Raw genomic sequence first — 12910 nt, 5'->3', positions numbered from 1 at the left:
TAGACACAAAGAGCCGGCCAAGCCGGCGACTCACTCATGATCATAATGAGACCTAGCCACAAACAGCATGTAGGGCTATTACCGGATGATGTTTCCCGGGGCCCGAAGCTGTCTAAATCCTTGTCTTGTATTGCGTCTCTCGATTCCGCCGAACCCCTCTCAAGCTACCGCATAGATGCGTTGGCCTCGCGACTAAGTCCTCACACTAGTACATCTGCCGTGACAATTCTACGACACCGAGTACACCAACACCAACGTCTTTGTACCCGAGCTAGATGAGCGGGACGCCGAGGTGCCGACCGACTGGTTCGGGCTGAACCCGGACGACGAGGATGACTCGGCGGAGGAGATTCCTGATACGTCTCCAACATATCTATAATTTTTGATTGTTCCATGCTGTTTTATTATCAATCTTGGATGTTTTATAATCATTTTTTGCTACTAACTTATTGACATAGTGCCAAGTGCCAGTTGCTATTTTTCCATGTTTTTTACATCGCAGAAAATCAATATTAGACGGAGTCCAAATGCCACGAAACTTTACGGAGATTTTTTATGGGCCAGAAGGAAGGAAATGGGCCCTGAGTCACGAGGAGAGGACAACCCACCAGGGCGCGCCAGGAGGCCCTGGCGCGCCCTGGCGGGTTGTGCCCACCTCGGGTGCCCCCCAGACCGCCTCTTTGCTCTATAAATACCCCAAAAATACTAGAACCCTAGAAGCGTCAACGAAATGTTCATCCAGCTGCCGCATAGTCCAGAACCACCAGATCCAATCTAGACACCATCACGGAGGGGTTCACCACTTCCATTGTGCCTCTCTGATGATGCGTGAGTAGTTCTTTGTAGACCTTCGAGTCATAGTTAGTAGCTAGATGGCTTCATCTCTATCTCTTGATTCTCAATACAATGGTCTCTTGGAGATCCATGTGATGTAACTCTTTTGCGGTGTGTTTGTTGTGATCGATGAACTTTGAGTTTATGATCAGATCTATCTTTTTATATCCATGAAAGTATTTGAGTTTCTTTGATCTCTTTTATGCATGATCTCTTATAGCCTCGTATTTGTTCTCCGATATTTGGGTTTTGTTTGTCCAACTTGATCTATTTATCTTGCAATGGGAAGAGGTGCCCGGTAGCGGGTTCGATCTTACGGTGCTTGATCCTAGTGACAGAAAGGGAACCGACACGTATGTATCGTTGCTGTTAAGGATAAAAAGACGATATATATATCTACCGCCATAGATAAACGGATCTTGTCTACATCATGTCATCGTTCTTATTGCATTACTCCATTCTTCGATGAACTTAATACACTAGATGCATGCTGGATAGCGGTTGATGTCTGGAGTAATAGTAGTAGATGCAGGCAGGAGTCGGTCTACTAATCTTGGACGTGATGCCTATGTAATGATCATTGCCTGGAAATCGTCATAATTATTTGAGGTTCTATCAATTGCCCAACAGTAATTTGTTCACCCACCGCTTTGCTATTTTTCTCGAGAGAAGCCACTAGTGAATCCTACGGCACCCGGGTCTTCTTCCTCATATATTTGCCTTTGCGATCTATTTTTATTTGCTTTTATTTTCATATCTACTAAACCAAAAGCCCAAAAATACCTTGCTGCAATTTATTTTATTTGGTGTTCGATCTATCAATATTTACAAATTTATCTCCCGTCCACGCACCGTTTCTGGCGCCGTTACCCGAAAGGGATTGACAACCCCTTTAACACGTCGGGTTGCGAGGTGTTGTTATTTGTGTGCAGGGGCTGTTCATGTTGTGTTGCTTGGTTCTCCTACTGGTTCGATAACCTTGGTTTCATATCTGAGGGAAATACCCACCGCCGCTGTGCTGTATCATCCCTTCCTCTTTGGGGAAATACCGACGTAGCTTCAAGCGACATCAATGATGCCGGCTCCCAAACCGGTTCGCATCTTCGAGCCATCAAAGTGCATCCGCCAATGCATGGGTGGAGTCTGGAGCTGGCGGCAGGTACTGGGTCTCGCCCCAGTCGACGAGGAAGTCGCCCAGTGATTGGGACTTGATGGCGGTGCGTGGCTGGTAGAAGATAGAGTAGGGGGCCAACTTGATGGCCCACTTGGCCACTCGGCCTGATGCATCTCTGTTGCCTATGATCTCGGCAAGTGGGGCAGTGCAGACAACCGTGATGGAATTCTCTTGAAAGTACTGCTTGAGCTTCTTGGCGGAAAAGTACACGCCATAGCACATCTTCTGGTAGTGGGGGTAATTCTGTTTTGAGGCCGATAGCACCTCACTTAAGTAGTACACGGGTCTCTGGACCGGCTGTGCCCTGCCGTCTTCTGGGCGCTCTACCACAATGACAGTGCTGACCACCCTGCTAGTGGTAGCGATGTAAAGGAACATGGGCTCTTTAGCAGCTGGAGCCGCCAGAACAGGCGGCGTAGTCAGCATTTTCTTGAGTTGGAGGAAGGCCTCGTCCGCCTTGTCATTCCATTCGAAGTGAGTGGTTTTCTTCATTAACTGGTACAGGGGAAGAGCCTTCTCGCCCAGCCGACTGATCAAGCGGCTGATGGATGCCAAGCAGCTGGTGAACTTCTGGACATCTCGCAGTCGGGTGGGTCTCTCCATCCGCTCAATGGCCTTGATCTTCACAGGGTTGCACTCGATGCCGCATTCTGAGACAAGGAAACCAAGGAGCTGGTCAGCTGGTACTCCAAAAATACACTTCTCTCGGTTGAGCTTGATTTCAAAACGGCATAGATTATCAAAGGTCTCCTTGAGATCATCTAGGAGGGTGTCGCGCTTCTCCGTCTTCACCATGATATCGTCCACGTAGACGCGGGCATTTCTGCTGAGCTACTTGAGGAGGCACTTCTGCATGCAACGCTGAAAGGTGGCACCGGCATTTCTCAAGCCGAATGTCATGGTCAGGTAGCAGAAGGCTCCAAATGGCGTGATGAAGGCGGTCTTTAGCCGATCGTCCGGGTTCAGTTTGGTCTGGTGGTAGCCGGAGTAGGCATCAAGGAAAGACAACAGCTCGCATCCGGCTGTGGAGTCTATCACCTGATCAATCCGGGGTAGAGCAAACGGATCTTTGGGGCAGGCTTTCTTGAGTTCTGTGTAGTCAATACACATGGGCCACTTGTTGTTCTTCTTTAGTACAAGGACTGGGTTGGCAAGCCACTCTGGAAAGAACACTTCCATGATGAAGCCGGCCGCCAGCAGGCGGGCGATCTCTTCACCAACAATTCTTATTTTTTCTTCTGATAAGTGGTGGAGGGGTTGCTTGACTGGTTTTGCATCTGACCTGACATGTAGCTTGTGCTCGGCGAAATCCGTCGGAAAACCCAGCATATCCTTGGGAGACCATGCGAAGATGTCCCGATTCTCACAGAGGAAATCGATGAGCTCGCTTTCCTATTTGCTATCGAGGTTGGTCCCCACGATAGCGTGCCTCTCCGGGTGGTCGGGGTCCAAGGGGTTCTTCTTTGTTTCTTTGGCCGGCTGGAAAGGACCCTGAGCTTCCGACTCCTTGGGGTCCGGTGACAGGTCCGGCTGCCTGCTGGCCATAGCCACTGATGTCTACTACACAACCTTCTTCTTGTAGACGTTGTTGGGCCTCGAAGTGCAGAGGTTTGTAGGACAGTAGCAAATTTCCCTCATGTGGATGACCTAACGTTTATCAATCCGTGGGAGGCGTAGAATGAAGATGGTCTCTCTCAAACAAATCTGCAACCAAATAACAAAGAGTCTCTTGTGTCCCCAACACACCCAATACAAGTGCAATATGGATGGTAGATATAGGTTTTTGTAATCTGAAATATAAAAACAGCAAGGTAACGAATGATAAAAGTGAGCACAAACGGTATTGCAATGCTTCGAAAGAAGGCCTAGGGTTCATACTTTCACTAGTGCAAGTTCTCTCAACAATAATAACATAATTGGATCATATAACAATCCCTCAACATGCAACAAAGAGTCACTCCAAAGTCACTAATAGCAGAGAACAAACGAAGAGATTATTGTAGGGTACAAAACCACCTCAATGTTATCCTTTCTGATTGATCTATTCAAGAGTCTGTAGTAAAATAACACGAAGCTATTCTTTCCATTCGATCTATCCTAGAGTTCGTACTAGAATAACACCTTAAGACACAAATCAACCAAAACCCTAATGTCACCAAGATACTCCAATGTCACCTCAAGTATCCGTGGGTACGATTATACGATATGCATCACACAATCTCAGATTCATCTATTCAACCAACACAAAGAACTTCAAAGAGCGCGCCAAAGTTTCTACCAGAGAGTCAAGACGAAAACGTGTGCCAACCCCTATGCGTAAGTTCATAAGGTCACAGAACTCGCAAGTTGATCACCAAAACATACATCAAGTGGATCACATGAATATCCCATTGTCACCACAGATAAGCACATGCAAGACATACATCAAGTGTTCTCAAATCCTTAAAGAATCAATCCGATAAGATAACTTCAAAGGGAAAACTCAATCCATTACAAGAGAGTAGAGGGGGAGAAACATCATAAGATCCAACTATAATAGCAAAGCTCGCGATACATCAAGATCGTACCGAATCAAGAACACGAGAAAGAGAGAGAGAGAGATCAAACACATAGCTACTGGTACATACCCTCAGCCCCGAGGGTGAACTACTCCCTCCTCGTCATGGAGAGCGCCGAGATGATGAAGATGGCCACCGGTGACGGATCCCCCCTCCGGCAGGTTGCCGGAACAGGGTCCCGATTGGTTTTTGGTGGCTACAAAGGCTTGCGGCGGTGGAACTCCCGATCTAGGTTATTTTCTGGACGTTTGGGTATTTATAGGAATTTTTGGCATTGGGAACAAGTCAGGGGGGGTCTCCGAGTCGTCCACGAGATAGGGGGCGCGCCCAGGGGTTAGGGCGCGCCCCCACCCTCGTGGATGGCCCAGGACTCTTCTGGCCCAACTCTTTCACTCCAGGGGCTTCTTTTGGTCCATCAAAAATCATCAAAAATTGGCACGTCAATTGGACTCCGTTTGGTATTCCTTTTCTGTAAAACTCAAAAACAAGGGAAAAACATACACTGGCACTGGGCTCTAGGTTAATAGGTTAGTCCCAAAAATCATGTTAAATAGCATATAAATGCACATAAAACATCCTAGCTGGATAATATAATAGCATGGAACAATAAAAAATTATAGATATGTTGGAGACGTATCAAGCATCCCCAAGCTTAATTGATGCTCGTCCTCGAGTAGGTAAATGATAAAAACAGAATTTTTGATGTGGAATGCTACCTAACATATTTATCAATGTAATCTTCTTTATTGTGGCATGAATGTTCAGATCCGAAAGATTCAAGACAAAAATTTAATATTGACATAAAAATAGGAATACTTCAAGCATACTAACGAAGTAATTATGTCCTCTCAAAATAACATAGCCAAAGAAAGGTCATCCCTACAAAATCATATAGTTTGGCCATGCTTCATTTTCGTCACACAAAATGCTCCCATCATGCACAACCCCGATGACAAGCCAAGCAATTGTTTCATACTTTAGTAATCTCAAACTTTTTCAACTTTCACGCAATATGTGAGCGCGAGCCATGGACATAACACTATAGGTGGAATTGAATATGACGATGGGGGTTGTGTGGAGAAGACAAAAAGGGAGAAAGTCTCACATCGACGCGGCTAATCAACGGGCTATGGAAATGTCCGTCAATTGATGTCAATGCGAGGAGTAGGGATTGCCATGCAACGGATGCACTAGAGCTATAAATGTATGAAAGCTCAACACAAGAAACTAAGTGGGTGTGCATCCAACTTGCTTGCTCACGAAGACCTAGGGCATTTGAGGAAGCCCATCGTTGGAATATACAAGCCAAGTTCTACAATGAAAGATTCCCACTAGTATATGAAAGTGACAAAATAAGAGACTCTCTATCATGAAGATCATGGTGCTACTTTGAAGCACAAGTGTGGAAAAAGGATAGTAACATTGCCCCTTCTCTCTTTTTATTTTATTTCTTTTTCTTTTTTAGGCCTTTTTTATTTGGCCTTTCTCTTTTTTTTCTTGACACGAGACAATGCTCTAATAATGATGATCATCACACTTCTATTTATTTACAATTCAAGAATTACAACTCGATACTAGAACAAAATATGACTCTATAGGAGTGCCTCCGGCGGTGTACCGGGATGTGCAATGATTCAAGAGTGACATGTATAAAAAATTATGAATGGTGGCTTTGCCACAAATACGATGTCAACTACATGATCATGTAAGGCAATATGACAATGATGAAGCGTGTCATAATAAACAGAACGATGGAAAGTTGCATGGCAATATATCTCGGAATGGCTATGGAAATGCCATAATATGTAGGTATGGTGGCTGTTTTGAGGAAGATATAAGGAGGCTTATGTGTGATAGAGCGTATCTTATCACGGGGTTTGGATGCACCGGCGAAGTTTGCACCAACTCTCGAGCTGAGAAAGGGCAATGCACGGTACCGAAGAGGCTAGCAATGATGGAAGGGTGAGAGTGCGTATAATCCATGGACTCAGCATTAGTCATAATGAACTCACATACTTATTGCAAACATCTAAATGTCATCAAAAAACCAAGCACTACGCGCATGCTCCTAGGGGGATAGATTGGTAGGAAAAGACCATCGCTCATCCCCGACCGCCACTCATAAGGAAGACAATCAAAGAACACCTCATGCTTAAAATTTGTTACACAACCGTTACCATACGTGCATTCTACGGGACTTGCAAACCTCAACATAAGTATTTCTCAAATTCACAAATAATCAACTAGCATGACTCTAATATCACCATCTTCATATCTCAAAACAATCATCAAATATCAAACTTCTCATAGTATTCAATGCACTTTATATGAAAGTTTTTATAATACCCAACTTGGATGCCTATCATATTAGGACTAATTTTATAGCCAAAGAAAATTACCATGCTGTTCTAAAAGATTCTCAAAATAATATAAATGACGCATGAGAGTTCATCTATTTCTTCAAAATAAAACCACCTCCGTGCTCTAAAAAGATATAAGTGAAGCACTAGAGCAAACGACAAACTACTCCAGAAGATATATGCGAAGATCAATGAGTAGTCGAATAATTATGCAACTATGTAAAGACTCTCTAATATTTAAGAATTTCAGATCCTGGTATATTATTAAAATAGCAAGCAAAGCAAAATAAAATAAAATGACGCTCCAAGCAAAACACATATCATGTGGTGAATAAAAATATAGCTCCAAGTAAAGTTACCGATGAACGAACACGAAAGAGGGGATGCCATCCGGGGCATCCCCAAGCTTAGGCTCTTGATTGTCCTGGAATATTACCTTGGGGTGCATTGGGCATCCCCAAGCTTAGGCTCTTGCCACTCCTTATTCCATAGTCCATCGAATCTTTACCCAAAACTTGAAAACTTCACAACACAAAACTTAACAGAAAACTCGTAAGCTCCGTCCACTTAGGTACTGTTGTGAACTCATTCTAAATTCATATTGGTGTAATATCTACTGTATTCAACCTTCTCTATGGTTCATACCCGCCGATACTACTCATACATTCATCAAAATAAGCAAACAACACATGAAAAACAGAACAGTCTGTAGCAACCTGGATGTTTCGAATACTCCGGTAACTCCAAAAATTCTGAAAAATTTGGACGACCAGGATAAAAAAGTATATTGATCTACTGCAGTTGGAATTGGTATTTTATCGCTCTCTGGTAAAATAATGATAATTATTTTCGTGAGCGCATACTTTCCGTTTTTATCAGCAAGATCAAACAACAATCACCTAAGAAGATCCTAAAGGATTTACTTGGCACAAACACTAACTAAAACATAAAAACCACAATCATAACAGAAGCTAGATGAATTATTTATTACTAAACAAGAACAAAAATAAAATCGGGTTGCCTCCCAACAAGCGCTAACGTTTAACGTCCCTAGCTAGGCATGATGATTTCAATGATGCTCACATAAAAGATAAGAATTGAAACATAAAGAGAGCATCATTAAGAATATGCATGACTAGCACATTTAAGTCTAACCCACTTCCTATGCATAGGGATTTTGTGAGCAAACAATTTATGGGAACAAGAATCAACTCGCATAGGAAAGCAAAACAAGCATAACTTCAAGATTTTAAGCACATAGAGAGGAAACTTGGTATTATTGCAATTCCTACAAGCATATATTCCTCCCTCATAATAATTTTAAGTAGCATCATGAATGAATTCAACAATATAACCATCACATAAAGCATTCTTTTCATGATCTACAAGCATAGAATTTTTATTACTCTCCACATAAGCAAAATTCTTCTCAATTGGAATAGTGGGAGTATCATCAGAAACTCGAATACTATAAATTGTTTCCACATTAAAAGAGTAATGTTCAGAAAAAGGGTAAACATAATCATGACAAGTTTTATAAATATAATCATCACTAATTTTTATAGCATAAGTGTCATCACAATAATCATCATAAGTAGCAACTTTGTTCTCATCATAATAGATTGAAACCTCTTCCAAGATAGTGGAATCATTACTAAATAAAGTCATGACCTCTCCAAATCCACTTTTATAATTATCACAATAAGATTCAACATCCTCCAAAATAGTAGGATCATTACTTCCTAAAGTTGACACTCTTCCAAACCCACTTTCATCAATATAGTCATCATAAATAGGAGGCATGCTATCATCATAATAAATTTGCTCATCAAAACTTGGGAGACTAAAAATATCATCTTCATTAAACATAGCATCCCCAAGCTTTGGACAAACAATAATTGCAGTAAATAAATTCTCAAACATTTCATTCTCATCAAACATAGAATCCCCAAGCTTGGGCATTTTCATATCATAAGCATAATCACTTCCATCATTAATAGTATGGATAGCACCAATAGATAGCAACTATTATCATCACAATGAGTAGTAGGCATAACCATAATAGGAGCAACATCATTTGGGAGGGATACCTTTTTACCTTTTCTTCTCCGTCTTTTCTTTTTCTTCTCCACATTATGTGTGGGTTTAATCCTCTTTTTGGAGCTCCTTATTAATGATATTGGTTGACTAGAAGGCTCTTCCTCGTTACCCGATTCATCATAAGAAATAATAGGAGGATATTGGGAAACCTCTTCCCTTTCATTAGTATTCTCTTCATCTTCTATTTGTTTTATTGTCTTTATGTAATTGGCAATAGAAGGATTTTCAATACAATTCACCGCACAATGCATATAAATTTCCTCTAGATCAAAATCAAGAAGTTTATCAAGGGAAAATTCTGGAATATCCTTAGTTATACGTTTCATTTCTTCATAACACACAAGAAAACTAAGTTCATTATGGTGCGTAAGGGAAATCAAGTCATCACAATTTTTGGACACGATTCGATCATGAAACAATTTGCATTGGATATTTAAATGACCACGTTCATTGCAAAGTTCACAAGGATGGCTAAGAAAATTTAAATTTTCAGCACAAATATGTAGACTTTCTTGCAACCATTTAGTTTCTAAATACTTATGCCTCTTGCAAAATCTATCTTCCCTATTTGGTGTATACTTGCAAACTCTATGCACTCCACAAAAATTGACATGCTTATAAGAGACATTTTCATCATGACTAGTGCAATCATCATTAGTACCATGGATATTCAAAGATTTCGTACTAACAACATTGAGATCATGCTCATCATTCAAAGATTTAGTGCTAAACATTTTAATGCATTCTTCTTCTAGCATTTTGGCAGAATTATCGAATCCTTATTTTCATGAAAGATATTATAAAGATGAGGCATATGAGGCACCCTCAATTCCATTTTTTGTAGTATTCTTTTACAAACTAAACTAGTGATAAAACAAGAAACTAAAAGATTAGATTGCAAGATCTAAAGATATACCTTCAAGGACTCACCTCCCCGGCAACGGCGCCAGAAAAGAGCTTGATGTCTACTACACAAACTTCTTCTTGTAGACGTTGTTGGGCCTCCAAGTGCACAGGTTTGTAGGACAGTAGAAAATTTCCCTCAAGTGGATGACCTAAGGTTTATCAATCCATGGGAGGCGTAGGATGAAGATGGTCTCTCTCAAACAACCCTGCAACCAAATAACAAAGATTCTCTTGTGTCCCCAACACACCCAATACAATGGTAAATTTTATAGGTACACTAGTTCGGCGAAGAGATAGTGATACAAGTGCAATATGGATGGTAGATATAGGTTTTTGTAATCTGAAAATATAAAAACAGCAAGGTAACTAATGATAAAAGTGAGCACAAACGGTATTGAAATGCTTCGAAACAAGGCCTAGGGTTCAACTTTCACTAGTGCAAGTTCTCTCAACAATAATAACATAATTGGATCATATAACAATCCCTCAACATGCAACAAAGAGTCACTCCAAAGTCACTAATAGAGGAGAAAAAACGAAGAGATTATTGTAGGGTACGAAACCACCTCAAAGTTATCCTTTCTGATCGATCTATTCAAGAGTCCGTAGTAAAATAACATGAAGCTATTCTTTCCGTTCGATCTATCCTAGTGTTCGTACTAGAATAACACCTTAAGACACAAATCAACCAAAACCCTAATGTCACCTAGATACTCCAATGTCACCTCTAGTATCCATGGGTATGATTATACGATATGCATCACACAATCTCAGATTCATCTATTCAACCAACACAAAGAACTTCAAAGAGCGCCCCAAAGTTTCTACCGGAGAGTCAAGAAGAAAACGTGTGCCAACCCCTATGCATAAGGTCACAAGGTCACGGAACTCGCAAGTTGATCACCAAAACATACATCAAGTGGATCATGTGAATATCCCATTGTCACCACAGATAAGCACATGCAAGACATAGATCAAGTGTTCTCAAATCCTTAAAGACTCAATCTGATAAGATAACTGCAAAGGGAAAACTCAATCCATTACAAGAGAGTAGAGGGGGAGAAACATCATAAGATCCAACTATAATAGCAAAACACGCGATACATCAAGATCATACCGAATCAAGAACACGAGAGAGAGAGAGAGAGAGAGAGAGATCAAACTGTTGGGGAACGCAGTAATTTCAAAAAAATTCCTATGCACACGCAAGATCCATCTAGGTGATGCATAGCAACGAGAGGGGAGAGTGTTGTCCACGTACCCTTGTAGACCGTAAGCGGAAGCGTTATGACAACGTGATTGATGTAGTCGTACGTCTTGACGATCCGACCGATCCTAGCACCGAAGATACGGCACCTCCGCGATCTGCACACGTTCAGCTCGGTGATGTCCCACGAACTCTAGATCCAGCTGAGGTCGAGGGAGAGTTTCGTCAGTACGACGGCGTGGTGATGGTGATGGTGAAGCTACCGGTGCAGGGCTTCGCCTAAGCACTGCAAGGATATGACCGAGGTGGAAATCTGTGGAGGGGGGCACCGCACACGGCTAAATAATCAAATTTTGTGTCTATGGGGTGCCCCCCTCCCCCATATATAAAGGAGTGGAGGAGGGGAGGGCCGACCCTCTCTATGGCATGCCCTAGGGGAGTCCTACTCCCACCGGGAGTAGGATTCCCCCCTTTCCCTAGTTGGAGTAGGAGAGAAGGAAGGAGGGGGGGTGGCCCCCCACCCAATTCGGATTGGGCTAGGGTGGGCGCGCCCTCCACCTTTCCCTTCCTCTCCTCTATTCCCTTAAGTCCCAATAAGGCCCATATACTCCCCGAGGGGTTCCGGTAACCCCCCCCCCCCCCCCCCCCCGGTACTCCGGTAAATGCCCGAACTCACCCGGAACCATTCCGATGTCCAAACATAGGCTTCCAATATATCGATCTTTATGTCTCGACAATTTCGAGACTCCTCATCATGCCCGTGATCACATCCGGGACTCCGAACAACCTTCGGTACATCAAAACACATAAACTCATAATACCGATCATCACCGAACATTAAGCATGCGGACCCTACGGGTTCGAGAACTATGTAGACATGACCGAGACTCATCTCCGGTCAATAACCAATAGCGGAACCTGGATGCTCATATTGGTTCCTACATATTCTACGAAGATCTTTATCAGTCAAACCGCATAACAACATACGTTGTTCCCTTTGTCATCGGTATGTTACTTGCCCGAGATTTGATCGTCGGTATCTCAATACCTAGTTCAATCTCGTTACGGGTAAGTCTCTTTACTCGTTCCGTAATGTAAAATCCTATAACTAACTCATTAGTCACATTGCTTGCAAGGCTTATAGTGATGTGCATTACCGAGAGGGCCCAGAGATACCTCTCCGATACACGGAGTGACAAATCCTAATCTCGATCTATGCCAACTCAACAAACACCATCGGAGACACCTGTAGAGCATCTTTATAGTTACCCAGTTACGTTGTGACGTTTGATAGCACACTAAGTGTTCCTCTGGTATTCGGGAGTTGCATAAGCTCATAGTCATAGGAACATGTATAAGTTATGGAGAAAGCAATAGCAATAAACTAAACGATCATAGTGCTAAGCTAACGGATGGGTCAAGTCAATCACATCATTCTCTAATGATGTGATCCTGTTTATCAAATGACAACTCTTTGTCTATGGCTAGGAAACTTAACCATCTTTGATTAGCAAGCTAGTCAAGTAGAGGCATACTAGTGACACTCAGTTTGTCTATGTATTCACACATGTACTAAGTCCGGTTAATATAATTCTAGCATGAATAATAAACATTTATCATGATATAAGGAAATATAAATAAAAACTTTATTATTGCCTCTAGGGCATATTTCCTTCAGTCTCCCACTTGCACTAGAGTCGATAATCTAGATTACATTGTGATGATTCTAACACCCATGGAGTCTTGGTGCTGATCATGTTTTGCTCGTGAG

This window comes from Aegilops tauschii, chromosome 5 (genome assembly GCF_002575655.3).
Source record: "Aegilops tauschii subsp. strangulata cultivar AL8/78 chromosome 5, Aet v6.0, whole genome shotgun sequence".
NCBI lineage: Eukaryota > Viridiplantae > Streptophyta > Magnoliopsida > Poales > Poaceae > Aegilops > Aegilops tauschii.
Note: the sequence above shows the minus strand (reverse complement) of the source record.